The sequence below is a fragment of the Symphalangus syndactylus genome, chromosome 14 (genome assembly GCF_028878055.3).
Source record: "Symphalangus syndactylus isolate Jambi chromosome 14, NHGRI_mSymSyn1-v2.1_pri, whole genome shotgun sequence".
NCBI lineage: Eukaryota > Metazoa > Chordata > Mammalia > Primates > Hylobatidae > Symphalangus > Symphalangus syndactylus.
The window spans coordinates 57,069,466-57,086,370 of NC_072436.2; the positions used below are offsets into that span (position 1 = coordinate 57,069,466).

Sequence of the window (16,905 nt, forward strand, 5' to 3'; positions counted from 1 at the left end):
TATTTACCCTATTCTGCTATGGAACATTAGAACTTACTTCTTCCTAACTATATGTTTGTACTCATTATCCAACCTCTTCATTGCCCTTCCAACCCACACACCTTTCCCAGCCTCTGGTATCTGTCATTCTACTCTTTACCTCCATGTGATCCATTTTTTAGCTCCTACATGAGTGAGAACATGTGATACTTGTCTTTCTGTGCCTGACTCATTTCACTTAACATATTGACCTTCAGTTCCATCTATATCACTGCAAGTAACAGGATTTCATTCTTTTTTACGGCCAAATAGTATTCCATTGCGTATGTATTTACCACATTATCTTTATCCATTTATCCATTGATGGACACTTAAATTTATTCTGTATCTCGGCTATTGTGAATAGGGCTGTGAAAAGCATAGGAGTGCAAGTATCCCTTTGATACACTGATTTCCTTTCCTTTGAGTAAACATCCAGTAGTGGGATTGCTGGATCATATAGTAGTTCTAGTTTTAGTTTTCTATGAAATCTCCGTATTGTTTTCCATAGTGGCTGTACTAATTTACATTCTCACCAAAAATGCATAACAATTTCCTTTTTTCTGCATCCTTGCCAGTATCTGTTATTTTTTTGTCTTTTTGATAATAGCCATTCCAACTGGGGTAAGATGATAACTCATTGTGGTTTTGATTTCCATTTCCCTGATGATTAGTGACATTGAACATTTTTTCATATACTTCCTGGACATTTGTATGGCTTTATTTAAGAAATGTCTATTCAGATCCTTTGCCTACTTTTTAATGTTTCTTTCTTTCTTTCTTTCTTTTCTTTCTTCTTTCTTTCTTTCTTTCTTTCTTTCTTTCCTCTCTCTCTTCCTTCCTTCCTTCCTTCCTTCCTTCCTTCCTTCCTTCCTTCCTTCCTTCCTTCCTTCCTTCTTCTTTCTTTCTTTCTTTCTTTCTTTCTTTCTTTCTTTCTTTCTTCTCTCTTTCTCTCTCTCTTTCTCTCTTTCTTTCCTTCTTTCTTTCTTTCTTTCTTTCTTTCTTTCTTTCTTTCTTTCTTTCTTCTTTCTTTTGTAATTGTTGAGTTGTTTGGGTTCGTTGTATATTCTGGGTATTAGTCACTTGTCAGATGAATAGTTTGCAAATATCTTCTCTTATTCAGCAGGTTGTCTCTTCCCTCTGTTAATTGTTTCCTTTGCTGAGCAGAAGCGTTTTAGTTTAATATGGTCCCATTTGTCTATTCCTGTTTTAGTTGCTTGTGCTTTTAAGGTCTTAGTCATAAAATCTTTGCCTAGACCAATGTCCTGAATTATTTCTCCAATATTTTCTTTTAGTAGTTTTGGATCTTACATATAAGTCTTTAATTCATCTTCAGTTGATTTTTGTATATGGCGAGAGATAGAGATTCCGTTTCATTCCTCTGCACGTGGATATCCAGTTTTTCCAGCACCATTTACTAAAGAGGAAGTCTGTTTCCCCACTTGTCTTCGTGGTGTCTTTGTTAAAAATCAATTAGCTGGCTGGGCATGGTGGCTCACTCCTGTAATCCCAGCACTTTGGGAGGCTGAGGCGGGCAGATCACTTGAGGTCAGGGGCTCAAAAGCAGCCTGGCCAACATCAGGAAACCCCGTCTCTACCAAAAATACAAAAAATAAGGCCGGGCGCGGTGGCACACGCCTGTAATCCCAGCACCTTGGGAGGCCGAAGCAGGCGGATTATGAGGTCAGAAGATCAAGACCATCCTGGCTAACACGGTGAAACCCCATCTCTACTAAAAAATACAAAAAAAATTAGCCAGGTGTGGTGGTGGGTGCCTCTAGTCTCAGCTACTCGCAAGGCTGAGGCAGGAGAATGGCGTGAACCCGGGAGGTGAAGCTTGCAGTGAGGCGAGATCATGCCACTGCACTCCAGCCTGGGTGACAGAGCAAGACTCAGTCTCAAAAAAAAAAAAAAAAAACAAAAAAAAAACACAAAAAACTAGCCAGGTATAGTCCCAGCTACTCGGGAGACTGAGACAGGAGAATCGCTTAAAACCAAGAGGCAGAGGTTGCAGTGAGCTGAGATCGCGCTACTGGACTCCAGCCTGGGCGACACAGCGAGACTCCATCTCAAAAGAAAATAAAACAAAACAACAACAACAACAACAACAACAACAAAAAACGACAACAAAACACCAAACAATTAGCTGTAAACGTGAAGTGAATTTATTTCTCGGTTCTCTATTCTGTGCCATAGATCTATGTGTCTATTTTCACAATGCTGTTTTTATTATAATAGCCTTCTAGCATATTTTGAAATCAGATAATATGATGCCTCCGTCTTTATTCTTTTTGCTTAGGATAGCTTTGGCTATTCAGGCTTATTTTTGGTTCCATACAAATTTTAGGATTTTTTTTTCTATTTTGCAACAGCATCTTTTATGTTTCTACATGGAGTACTTAATACATTTAACTTTTTCAAAATTATTAAAGAATAAACATGTTAGAAAATATGTAAAACAAAAAAAGAAATACAATTTAAAATACCCTATAATCTTGGCTTCTATACACTACTTAAAGCATTAATACGTTTAATACTTTTTTTAGTGTTTTTTCCTTTGCTCACATTAAAAAAATTTTTTTGGCTGTTGGACATTATGTTGTTGTTTTACAGGAAAGAGTGTGGAATCTGTTATTTGGTTCCCTTGCTTTGCTCAGTTCTGAACACATTGTAGAGCCTGAGTGAGCCTTGAAAGTCCCCATTCACCTTGCTCTTTTGCTTTTTGATTGGACTGGAAGCTCCATGAGACAATGGCCTTACTGGTTTTGCTCACTACTTTTTCCCCAGGAGGAAACATTGCCTGACACATACACAGTAGGTGCTCAATAAATATCTAGTCTCTCAGCTTTCTTTCTTGTCCCAGATTTATGTACAGAAATAAGATTGTTGTCTGTAAAATTTAAATCAAATTGTGTGCTGTCCTTTTAGGCCTTGGTTGAGATTTAACTTTATTTTTAATTTTAACTTTATTTTTACCTTGAGAAAAGTTGGTGAGGGAGGAATTCAGACACACATGTGGTACAGGAGAGGCATTTCCTCAGTTGTTGCAAGAGGAAAATATGGGGGCAGGTGTAGTTCTGTTTTTAGGTTTGTAATAGAAAGAGAAATCATTTTTGTTTGATGAGTTCTATTTTGTCGATGAGTTAAGTAACAAGGTTACAGCTGAGGGGGGTAGGATGTAGGAATAGGCATGAAATAGTTGTCTTGAAAAGTAGGAAGGAGATATTTCTAAAGTGATACAGTAGGGTTTCTGGGCAATGTTTGAGGGGTCATTAGAGGTCTTAGATCAGGAATTTTAAAGAAAACTTGTTGCCCAGAATAGGGGGGATTCTCTGTCCTAAGATACTTTTCGTTATTTTTCTGTCTATTGCTCTCAAAGGAACTTTTTGTTTTAAACCTAAGGACTGGTGTCCTTGAAGCTACTTCAGGTGATCCAAAAATCCCCAGAACTTACATGCAAAAAATTATGCATATGTGTATTTTCCAGAGAATGGGTCCTTAGCTGTCATTAGATTATCAAAGAAGTGTCTGACCCCCAAAAGATTATGAACCACTGTTGAAATGCTTGCCCTCCTAATTAGTACAGCCCTTTAGGACTGCACCACAGTCGCTCTCCTTTCTAGCCAGTATTCTCACTGGCTCATGAATTACCTAATATGGAGGCATGTTAGGTAACTCAGCAACTAAACCCCTAGTATGAACTTCAGGTAACCCTACCTAACGTGGTCTTTTCGCACCACCAACTCTGCCTCTCTTACCCCCAGCCATTCACCACAATGACTATAGAGAGAGGAGACAATGTCATTGCTTAGGTATGGAATAATAATAAGCCAGATTGATTAAAATTTGTTTTATATTTGCACAACCCCCATTCCATGAGCACCTCTCCATTGTAGCATATTATCATATTGTGTTAAAAATAATGTATTTACATGTCTCTTCCCATCTAAGATTATAATTCCTATGAAGGCAAATAATATATCTGTTTCTTCTTTGTACCCTTAGCACCTAATGCCATGACACATAATTTATTAATGAGAGTTGAAACAAACATTTGAACTAAAATATTATGGGCATGCTATGGAGGTATAATTTTTTCTAATCTATCTACATTTTATAATGTGGTGTTCCATCTTTTATCATACTAAGAAAACCTAAAATTAAATCAAATGCATTCAAAATATGCTTGTGTAACATGAAGACCCTTTATGTGTGACATACAATTCTTTAAAAAATAAATGAAATTTTGAAAAATAAGAAGTTTGCGAAAACCATTGGCCCACTTCAAAGAAAAGAGTGCCCACCTAAAAAGACAAAGACAAATATTATCACATGTGCTTACATAACTCAAAACTTACAAATGTATATTAGAATCATTCCTCTTCTGTTAACAGGATGATTGAGATGATTATTAAGAAGTTTAAAACAAAATCCAACTGATTACAGAAATGGAAAAAAGTAAAATCATATTTATTAAATGTTTATTACATAACAGATATAAGAAATGCTTTAGGCTAATTGTATCATTTTAATGCCTCCACATCCCCTGTGATAATTCTTAATAAATTCATTTTATATCTTGGGTAGTTTCTCCAGGATTCCACAGATAGTAAGAGACAGACTCACACTTCAAACCCAGGAAGGTCCAATTTCAAAGTCACGATCCCCCCAACTGTCTCACAGTGTAGTAACACCTAGGAAATGTTCTAGTTTTCAGTTCATTACCAGAAATATCATTCTCTGGAATATCAGGAGAAAAGAGTAATAATGACTAACAGTAGGCTCGAGGTTGAAGCTGCACATCCATGGGAAACTGAGATTATTTGCATTGTGCTATGTTTGATTTAGTCCCTGCCAAATGTCATGCCAAAGCCTTGACACAACAGAGATTTGTGCCTGGAGCCATTCATTCCCTGTTTGGCAGTGCACGTCAGCTGGCTTATTTTCTTTGGATATTCTAAAGTCACACTTGTATCTTTACAGATATGGAAAATGACCAAAAAATTATGTGAAAAAGAGTGGCAAAAAAAATCTGGGAGAGTTTTCAATTTTATTATCTCAGAAAATTATTAACATATGCATTTATAGGATGCTTTCTATTTTCATATGAGTAACACTGCAGAACACATACAGTATGTTTTGGGCCAAATTAAAAATATGAGTATGTACATATAACTGTATTTCCCCAAGCATTACGTTTGCATAAGATAGAACAGGCATCAATTACTAATGATACTGTATATGCCTACATTTTTCTGATAACCTCAAACCAGTGATGCCCAACTTTTATTTCAATGTAAAATTACTCTAATACAGGGAAAAATAAAGAACAGTGACTCATCAAGTCATGTGTGGGGCTGGAAGAACCTTGAATAGGATAGCTGATTTAGAGAAGTTTTAGAGAAACCATCGTCAGACATTGTGAATCTATTCAATATTTAAATATATCTACAAAAGTGATAACCTTCTCCCACTACTACCTAATCCTGAAGCTTACGTAAATTCTTTTATTTGTTTATTTATTTTTGAGACGGAGTCTCACTCTGTCGCCCAGGCTGGAGTGCAGTGGCATGATCTCGGCTCACTGCAAGCTTCACCTCCTGGGTTCACACCATTCTCCTGCCTCTGCCTCCCAAGTAGCTGGGACTACAGGCGCCCACCACCACGCCTGGCTAATTTTTTTTTATTTTTAGTAGAGACGGGGCTTCACCGTGTTAGCCAGGATGGTCTCGATCTCCTGACCTCGTGATCCGCCCGCCTCGGCCTCCCAAAGTGCTGGGATTACAGGTGTGAGCCACCGCACCCAGCCTGTAAATTCTTTATATGTTAGTTCAAGCAATTTTTCTCTTGTTAATTTCTCTTTAGAGAAGGCCTGATAATTAATAGCTCCTGTATGTGATATTTGTCAGTTGTCATCCTCCTTCATGACTGTCCTCAGGATTCTTAGTTCCCTTACTTAGTACTCACAGGTTTTCCTCTATGTAACGTTTATTCATCTTATACATTTTCTTTTCAACTCTCTCTTATAATTTAGTTATACTTCGTGATCTTTTCAATAATCTTTAATAACATATTTTTTCTCGATAGCATTCCAGTTTGAAATAACAGGCATTGTGTATTAACCTTGAACTATCCTCCTATCTTTCATGCAGGAGGTCTATATACTGTTTACTGAGCTGTTAATGTGTGTATTCTCCTAATTCCTTCCTCTTTTTAAATTGGTTTTAATTCTAAATGTATTTCTCTATTTGTTCCCCCAAAACCTAGATACTTTTAGGTAGTTCTTTCCTGATAATTTAACTTAACATATGTCCTATTTCAATAATTTCATCTTCAGAGTCATTAAAGACATGTTAAACATCTTTCATCAACCTTTGAATAGTTCCATTATTTAACTTGCAAGAGCGTCAGTGTTAACAGTTCTTTGAACATAGATTGTATGGATCAAGGCTTTCTGTACCCAGACAATGGTATATATTTGATAACCAGAGTTCTAATTCTGATATTTTCTCACTATTACATATAACAAGACAAAAAGTGCATGTCCCATGATATAAACATGAACTATAATACCGTATTTCTAAGCATGCAACAGTAATATAATTATTGTCATAATATTTTTACACTTCATTTATGGAAAAATTTTGAAATATATTTTAAATATACTCACCTTTGTCCAAGGCACATTCTGCTGTGGTCTCAGGACAGAAACCTAATATAAAAGAAAGAATATGTCTATTAATATACTTAGTAAATGCATAGATTGAGAAATACCAATATATAAAACTAAAATAAGAAACAAATTTTAAAACTCAATCATTGCTCATATTGTGTATCTTCCCATTAATTTCAAAAATAAGTCTTACTTTTTTTTAATTAAAGCTCATTAAGACAAAAAAGAGAGAATGCAAATATTCTGTAATACTTCACAATTTGAACCCAAAGGACTTCTGTTCCTTTATGTCTTAAAATAAACTTTCCCAGAAAAAATTATAGAAAGAAAGAATATATACAGATAGCAATTTTATGCAAAAAATCAAACATCACTTTTCAAAAATGCTACATGAATTATTAGATTTAAATCAGAAAGATGAAGCAGGTTAAATAGATTTTATAATAAAAGCATTATAATGTTTGTTCATCAAAAAGTGGCAGTGAAGCACTCATTAAATTAACAGAGATACACTTTTATAGTAATTATGTTTCAAAAACTTTCAGGCAATGAATCTAGAATGAAAGCACAGATATAGACTTAAATATGTTCTAATGAACTTGAATACTTTAAACATCAAAAGAGAATATAGAATTGCTGAGCTAAAGCACCAAATTTCTATTATTTCTAGCTTATTATTCTATTAGATGCAGTGCCACGTTTCTAAATATGTTCAGAAACTCACCTACCTAAAGGCACAGATTATCTAAATCTGAGAACTTACATTGCAAATGTGATAAATCTAATTATAAGAATTTCAATTAAATGTAGAGGGAAAACACCACTGGCTTTGTTCATATGTTCTGGCATTCTATCTGCCTAAAATTTCCAGATGTAAGAAAAAGATCAGAAAAAATCTATCTTGTGATCTCTACCACTATTTTGGAGTAAAATTTTTTTACCATGAATGAAAAATAACACCCATAAAATTCAGAAGTATAAGCAATTTTCTTCCATATTTAATATTTTCAAACTCAAAGAATTTAAGTTCTAGAAGAAACCTAACTGGATCATCAAGTAAACTGGATTCAGACTTACGATTTAAGGGGTTGTTATTGTTATATGAAGGTGCCTATGGAGCTACTGGGTGGTGGAAGGAAATCAGGTTACTGTATGTTCTAGAATGCTCCCTAAGCTATCGTCGAAACAGTGCAAAATACAAGTGCATCCATACATACACCATCACTTAGATCATATAATATTTAGCAACAGGATGTTGTTGCTTAAAATACATTTATGCGTGTGGTTTTATACATATATAAACTCCCCTAGGCCAACTTTATTTGATGGCCAAAACTAGTCTTTTTCACACCTCCTAGATTTTATTTGAATCTTGGTTCCTTGGATAGCTAATCGGCCCACGCTGTAGACTACTTACATACCCTCTCTGAGACTTGAATTTTCATGTACAATGAAGCGGTTGTAAAGATTAAATGAGTCATTACAAATAAATTGCTTAGAACAGTTTTTGGGACATAGTAAGAGACTAATAAATGTTAGCTATTAAAACTATTAACATTTGAAAAGTAAAATATTAAATAATTTTGATGTTTTAAATATACTTATGTCTTATTCATAACTGATATTTCTACTCTACCACCCATCAGTGTAAAAACCTTAGCTTGTGTTTCATTTCTTCTCTTATTATGTTCAAAATAATTGAGAAACACAATTATGGATGATAAACTTTATTCATGAATTTTGCATCAGAGAAACCACAGTAAAAATGGCAGTACTTTTTTTTTGGCAGGGATGAAATGAGGCATTTTAAATTCTTCCTAATAGCTATAATTGTATGTTCTATGCTTACATGTAGTCTGGCATGACTAGAGAAGCAGAAAACCTCCTTAAACGACAAGGAAACAAAGTTTTCCACAGGTCACATAAGAATCCAATTGTCTGATAGCCATGAAAATAAAAGTATGAGGTAAAGGGATTGCTTAAACCTCTGAATAGTCAGCATTACTGCCAGGCTATGATGAATTTATCAAGATAAACATGGTACTAACATAATCAAGGTTGAGCTAAAAGAGTAAACAGACAAACTTCAGTTTGTAACATACACATCTCTCTAGCCATTAGGAATAGCCTGGGCATTATAATCGGATTAAGTTTACTTGTTCTGATTTTTCTGAACGGCACATACACCCTAGGATGGGAATAAGTTATAGAAAGAAGGAAAGGAGGAGGCATATTTACTGTTTAAGATTGGTTTAATTTGACTTTAATACAGGCTAATATTAGGAGGAAATAAAACTTCAGAAGACAAAAAGAGAAAATAAACAAAATAACAACAACAAAGAAAAGAAGAAAAATAAACAACTATGAGCTTAATAAGAAAAGTTCTAAAAGTCAAGCTTACGGGGTGGACAATATATTTTCTAAACTACATTTTAACCAGAAGCCCTTTTATACACTGGTGGTGTCAAGCTTACAGGGTGGACAAGATATTTTGTAAACTACGTTTTAACCAGAAGCCCCCTGCCTTTTTTTTTTTCCTGAGACAGAGTCTCGCTCTGTCACCCAGGCTGGAGTGCAGTGGCGTGATCTCCCCTCACTGCAAGCTCCGCCTCCCGTGTCACACCATTCTCCTGCCTCAGCCTCCCGAGCAGCTGGGACTACAGGTGCCTGCCACCAAGCCCGGCTAAGTTTTTGCATTTTTTAGTAGAGACGAGGTTTCACCGTGTTAGCCATGATGGTCTCGATCTCCTGACCTCCTGATTCGCCCGCCTGGGCCTCTCAAAGTGCTGGGATTACAGGTGTAAGCCACCGCGCCCAGCCACCAGAAGCCCTTTTATACACATGTACAGAATGTGCAGGTTTGTTACATAGGTATATATGTGCCATGGTGGTTTGCTGCACCCATCAACCCGTCACCTACATTAGGTATTTCTCCTAACGCTATACCTCCCCTAGCCTCCCAGCCACCAACAGGCCCTGGTGTGTGATGTTCCCCTCCCTGTATCCATGTGTTCTCATTGTTCAACTCCCACTTACAAGTGAGAACATGTGGTGTCTGGTTTTCTGTTCCTGTGTTAGTTTTCTGAGAATGATGGTTTACAGCTTCATCCATGTTCCTGCAAAGGACATGAACTCATTCTTTTTATGGCTGCATAATATTCCATGGTGTGTACTTGCCACATTTTCTTTATCCAGTCTATCACTGATGGGCATTTGGGTTGGTTCCAAGTCTTTGCTATTGTGAACAGTGCTGCAATAAACATTCATGTGCATGTGCCATTATAGTAGAATAATTTATAACACTTGGAGTATATATCCAGTAATGGGATCGCTGGGTCAAATGGTATTTCTAGTTCTAGATCCTTGAGGAATCGCCACACTGTCTTCCACAATGGTTGAACTAATTTACACTCACACCAAAAGTGTAAAAGCGTTCCTATTTCTCCACATACTTTCCAACATCTGTTGTTTCCTGACTTTTTAATGATTGTCATTCTTACAGCATGAGAGAAATTTTATATTACATCACAATTTAACAAGTAACAACCAAAGTCATTTTTAAGAAATATATGGTGGTTTAATCTTACTTTTTAAAAAATTTACACCAAAATAACTGAACTACCAAAAGCAAAACTAAGATACATCTGTGTTGGTATTACTTATATAAAGATGCAATATGTTCCGTGACTTGAACTAAAACTAATCCTTGAACACAGTATTATTGTCACCATTTAATGTAATCTAAAGTGAAATTTTCCACTATTCTTATTGTGCTTGTTTTCAAATGTCTCACTCCTGTCCTAATACTCAGAGTACTTAACCTATAAAATATGAATGTTTTCTTAATATTGATTTAGTGAGGTTGACAACATAAAAAACGGGCCATGTTTGTTTGTTGATTGCTTCCAAGTATATTCACTGCACAGGTTGAAAATCTCAAGAAAAAAATAATTCCATAAAGCAGTTCATTAATTACAGATGGATTTGTAGAGCTAAAGAAGTATATTGATGAAATGAGAAGAGGAAGGGTGGGAGGTGAGGGGATTTTTGTTTCCGTTGTTGTTATTTTACAGTTACTGTGCTTTAAAAGAGAGGTCCATATTTAGAGCCTACTTGGAAATGGTCAAATATGCATAGTAATGCAGTATCATTAGACCTACAAATCTTTCCTGTTTTGACTACAATAAGAGGTATTCTTACAAAAGCAGATGGAAGTCAACAATTATTACTTCACCACAGCAGAATCACTATTTTACTCAAAAACAAATTAAATGCTCATCACAATGATTTGTGCACCTTATGCCCAATCTGAATGCTGTAAAGTTGCTCAAGATTATGTTTTTTCCCACCTTTATTAACTATTAGTATCTAATAAATTTGGCTACATAATATATCTATATAATTTCCAGAGATACACATAAAGTAAATGTTTTATATCATTTCTTATCACTGTCTATTTCTTTAAAGGTATCTGATAGTTAACACATTCATAAGTAAGTGTATGTATACATAAGCTGCATTTAAAAAACATATTTCCAAACCTAATTCATATTCTGAAGTATATAATTATTTTATGTCATTTGTGATCAAAATTTAATGTATCCATCTTGTTACTGTAATGGAACCAACCATGTCACACATGACAAGTTTATAAGCATAAGAAGTTAAGCTTATCGTGGAAGCCTTTCTCTCAGTTGTATCATTGTTTCCCTGTCAAAGCTGTCAGAAGAACATAAGGATAGGCAGCAGAGTTACTCCACATCTCCTTATTTAAATGTTAAGCCTTTAAAATAACTTACTTTTTTCAATCTATCTTGGAGAACTTTTAACTTCATTTTAATTTCCCTACTGACATATGACCCAATTTAAAGAGCATACATCCCTACTGATGTGTGACGTTTCAATAGACATTCTGTATTCCAAAGAAAGATGCTCTATACAGCGTGTAAACTGAATTTAAGAAATCAAATAAAATTATTATTAAATCTAATGTCTTTGTATCTGCTTAAACCAGATGTGTTGTAAACAGAATGACTTCAAAATAAATTCAGAACAATAAGTGTGCAACATATTTTACTCTCATAAAAGACAGTAATGATGCCATAATAATTAGTGAACAGATAAGCATCATTGCTTATTTGCATTACATTTTAAGAAGAAACTAGAAATTTCAACATATTGGTGTTATGAGCTGAATTGTGTCCCATAAAATTCCTATGTTGAAGTCCTAACCCCCAGTGCCTCAGAATATAAGTGTATTTAGAGATAGGTTATTTTAAAAGGTCATTAAGTTAAAATAATCTCATTAGTTTGAGCCCTAATCCAATGTGACTGGTGTCCTTAAAGAAGAGGAGGTTAGAACACAGCGAGAGACACACAGAAGACAGACCACATGAAGACACAGAGAAGACCGCCATCTACAAGACAAGGAGAAAGGCTCTCAGAAGAAATTAACCTTGCTGATAGCTTGGTCTTAAACTTTTAGCCTCCAACATCATGAAAACATACATTTCTGTTGTTTAAGCTACCCAGGGTATGGTATTTTTCTATGGCAGTTCTAGTAAACTAATACAACTGATAATTTCCAGTTAGAGTGTAGCTTCACACAAATATGTGACAGGGGCAAATTTTATCCTCAGTGTTCTTGCGTTTTACATTTCACATTTATCTCTCATGGGCTCATATAACGGAAGCTCTCTTGATATCCCTAGGTTTCAAAGGGTTGTCCACCAGTGGACACAAGCTTCTCTTTCCTGCTCTGCAAATGCCTTCTAAAGCAATCTATTGACCTGAAGAGAGCCTATCACAAATACTTTAGTTACTGAGAATAGCTTAGCATGTATCTGTCTCTGAGGATATCTGTCTATATAAAGTAGATATTACCTTTTTTCATATAGCAAATCTTTCACATTGTTTTGCTAATAATGAGCAGGTGTGATAAAATTGCCACCTTCACTCATTGCTGGTGGCACTATAAATTGAAAAGCAATTTACAAGCATGCATCAAAGACTTAAAAAAATTTGCTTCCTTTTACTCAGTTATTTCACTTCTAGGAATCTCTCAGAAGGACATATTCACATATTCTGACAAACACTGACGTATTCTGATCGTCCATTTCAGTACTATTTATGCTAGTCCCCTTCTTTCTAAAAAAGGAAATAAGCTAAATGCCTTATCATAGAATAAACAAACTGTAGTAGTCCCATAGCACATAGGAAATATTGTGCTTCTATTTGTAAACCATGCTTTCAAAGATAACTTACTGGCATGTGAATATTAAGTGAATTTTATGGCTTTAGATGAAGAGATAAGTGTATAAAAAGATCTAATTGGGTTGAACTATATTAACACAAGAAAATCAAGAGTTCCCTTTAATGTCAACCTCCTTTCCTTCCTCATCCCCCCAAATGAATAGTTTCTTTTTATAAATCAGAGTAAAACACTCAGAATAAAGAAGGATATATGCCTCACAAGGGTTTTTTTTGGCAGAGTTCATCCTCTTAGGAAGCCCAGGGAGAAGAATGTTTTTTCCCCACAGTTATAATATGTGAATACAATGTGGTAACTGCTTCACTCTTGAAGTCTCCTGCTTCTCTTTAATATATACATAATGATTGACAGTGATGACATCCAATTAAAACTTCTGCTTTCTCATTTGGAGGATCAAAAGGTAATCTTCCTTAATTCTCTAAGAGAGGTATTATAGAATATCTCATGACATAAGACATAAAGAATAAAGAGTATTCCATCCTCTGCTCCATTCCCTTATTATAAGGTACACACACTGCTATATTAGAATGAAACAGTCTAAGCCTTGTTGTACCATGATCTCCAAGTAAGAGTTTAGCAAATTCATATTTTTACAAGTAGAGAAAGCATTGTAAAAGGCACCTGGTCATGAATGCCAATTTATGCTGCTGAAGCAAGACTGATACGAGGCTGCCTGGAACATTCCAACATCCAATTCTTTTTATAAACTGTGAACAGACAGGTGCAAGGCCCTTTTGGTATAGTCTACCCACAGAAATCTTGGGGAAATAAAAGATAACCACTGTTATTAGTGGTTATCTCTGAGTGGTGATTTTCTTTATTCTGTATCTTTAAATTATTTTTCCACCATAATATTGTATTGCCTGTAGGGGCAATGTCAATGTTTTATTCCAGAGGAGTGAAGTGCTAATGTCCTATTCTACAAACATGAAACACAGGCTGGACTCACGCAGGTAAGTGGACATCTACTCTGCCTTTGCACTAAGGTCTGTCTTGTTCAAGTCATAGTGCTCAAAATGAGTTATACTGACAATGCTAAGGATATCGGGAATCAAGAGTTCCAGGTCACAGTGTGCCCCATAGCTAGAAATGCTGAATCGTCAGGTGCTATCTGGCTCTTCAAGATCATTAAAACACTTGGAGTTTGATTTTCATTTTTACCGTCCTAGAGAACTTTTTATCTAAAGTTCAAATTTCCTAAATTTAGAATTTTGGGGGCTAAGAGAATATTGATACACATTTACATACATTCATATTTGAAGATGTATTTCACTACCTAAACAACAGTGCACTAGTGAAAATGCAAATTCCTTTTAACACAGTGGATAGGGTGATGATTTGGGCTCAGGGTCCAAGGGTTCAAGCACCAGGTTCCATCGTTTATTAACCTATGTTCTTTCAGAAACCACTTGTCCTTAACTAGGAATTGTAGTTGTCTGATTAATCTCACAGTGAATACTGTCAAGTTCAACAGCCACCTAAGGCCACCAGCCTAAATAAATATCTGTACCTGTAAAACATTCTTTCTATATATGAGCTACTAGTTCTATTCATCAGGCATTGAGCTCTTTAGTTTGAAGGATCCGTTATATTTTTAAATGTGATGTAAGCATTCATACAGAAGCCTTGAGGGAGTTTTTTTTTTTTTTTTAAGATTCTAGGTAAATGGTAAGCATTACAGTGTGTCATAGCCTTAACATATTTCTTTTGTCTCCATTTTGTTAACATATTGTAAACCTGGCAGTCTCCAGGAGAGTTAATTGTTATAATCTTTTGCTGTTTTATTCATGATAGTACCTCATAAATGCCTGATCTTCAAAACAATCATAAGCTACAGCAACAGAAAACAAAGTAATAATGGAATTAATGTGGCATAATGGCAGCACTGACATTATGCTGGGTTTGTACATTATTATCGAAATGTAGCATTAGTACCTGAAAAGGAGGCAAGATGAAGGAAGTAAGTCCCTCATTATTTCTGAGAGCTAAACTTGAGCACCAGTTTGGAGAGTCGAAGGCTCCATTATCATCAGTCTGTAACAGGCATTTATGTATCTGTCACCCCACAAGATCATCAACTAATTACATTAATAATCGAATCCCATTTTCCTGTGTCTTTTTAATTTTAACCACAGAGAATTTTATCCATGAAGGTCACTTGCTTTATTATACTGCTAACACAGACATATCACCATTAATACTTGAGTTAAAATATTTCTCTGAAGCTGAAGGGCCGGGTTCTTGTGAATTTTAATCTATGGGCTTTAAGAAGTAGGAGATCAGGGTCCTAAATTCTGGTTTAGTCAGAATCTCTCCAGCTTTGGGCAAGTTATTTAACCTGTTTGACCTCATTTCCCTCATCAGAGAATAAAATAATTAGAATTACAATCAAATAATTAATTCGCCTCTGTATTTCTAGGATTTTACACCTAAACTTTCTTTTGGAGAGAAGAGTAGTAGATAAAAGATTCATGCAGCATTCAGAGGCTGAAATTCCTAATTGATCTCCTCACCTTCAGTTTTATCTTCATCCAATCTCCTTTTCATTCTATTATAGGGAGATTACTAAAAAGCAAATTCTTGGCTGGTTGTGGTGGCTCACGCCTGTAATCCCAGCACTTTGGGAGGCTGAGGTGGGTGGATCACGAGGTCAGGAGATCGAGACCATCCTGGCTAACATTGTGAAACCCCGTCTCTACTAAAAATAGAAAAAAAAAAAATTAGCCAGGCTTGGTGGCAGACGCCTGTATTCCCAGCTACTTGGGAGGCTGAGGCAGGAGAATGGCGTGAACCAGGGAGGCAGAGTTTGCAATGAGCCAAGATAGGGTCACTGCCTCCAGCCTGGGCAACAGAGCAAGTCTCTGTCTCAAAAAAAAAAAAGCAAATTCTTTTTATGTCACTCCCACTAAAGTTCTTAAAGAGCTTCTCATCACCTAGGTTAATATAAGTACTTTCTGGTAACAGATTTCATCAAGTGAGTGACTCCTGCCTTGCTCAGCAGTCTTACATGCCCACATTTAGCCATTCCCTAAGTTCTGCTGGAGGAAAACTAAACAACTTCCTGTCCACTGAATATGTATGTTCTCTTTCATTTTTGAAAGTTTAGATTCTATTCCTTGTTTTTGGAATACCCTTTTCCTGTTTCTCCTCCTATCTAAAACTTTATTGAGGTTAATTCTTTCAGTACTAAGTTCATACCGTTCCCCTTTCCATCTTTATCCTAGTCTTAGTTGTATGTTCCTAGTTCCTCTTATATCTCTTGAACTCGTGTGCCATAACCCTTTCCTGCAATTGTTGGTTTACTGGTCTATGTCTTCCATTACACTTATGAGCTCCCAGCCCTAATAAACTTTGCTTTTTGATTTTTCTCATCTAGCATCTGGCATAATGCCTGGCACACAACAGACACTGAGAAAACATCTGTTGAATGGATGTATGAAAAAATAAACTATATGATTCATAGTGTAATTTATTATTTGTCGCTCTTTTTGCATGTGTTGAATCCAAAATACGGTCTACTCCATTCTAGCTAACAAGAAAAAAAAGAACATGCTAGTTTAATAACCTAATCAGCCATTACATGTTAAAATGAAGACAGTGACTTTTACTAAACTTTTCCTTTTCTTTAAAATTACTTTTTTCAAAACCTTAAATTGAAAACAAAAGGAAGATCAATATAGTCTCATAAAGCACTATTTATATTCTCTTTCCAACAACTGCTCACTTCCACTTCATAGCACACCAGACAGCAGAGCCCATTCGTTAACTAGATAATAGCCAGCCAATTTTACACACATATTTTCCAGTCAGTACACACTTTCTCCTATCCTCTGGGTTGAAAGGCACAAATTCAGGGGATCAATTTTCTAGTCATTCACTAAAAATACCTTTTAAATTGAATATCCATGTGAGGACTGTCTGGGTACCACTGAAGAGTTGTTTC

At 35.6% G+C, this 16,905-nt stretch overlaps 1 long non-coding RNA gene across 1 annotated transcript in view; it reads right to left on the reverse strand.

The window, feature by feature from the left end:
* Positions 1-16,905, reverse strand: part of LOC129462713 (uncharacterized) — a 90,750-nt gene that overhangs the window by 53,158 nt on the left and 20,687 nt on the right. The window contains exon 2 of the long non-coding RNA XR_008650928.2: positions 6,689-6,730. This is a non-coding gene — a long non-coding RNA (uncharacterized lncRNA). The remainder of the gene's footprint in view (positions 1-6,688; positions 6,731-16,905) is intronic.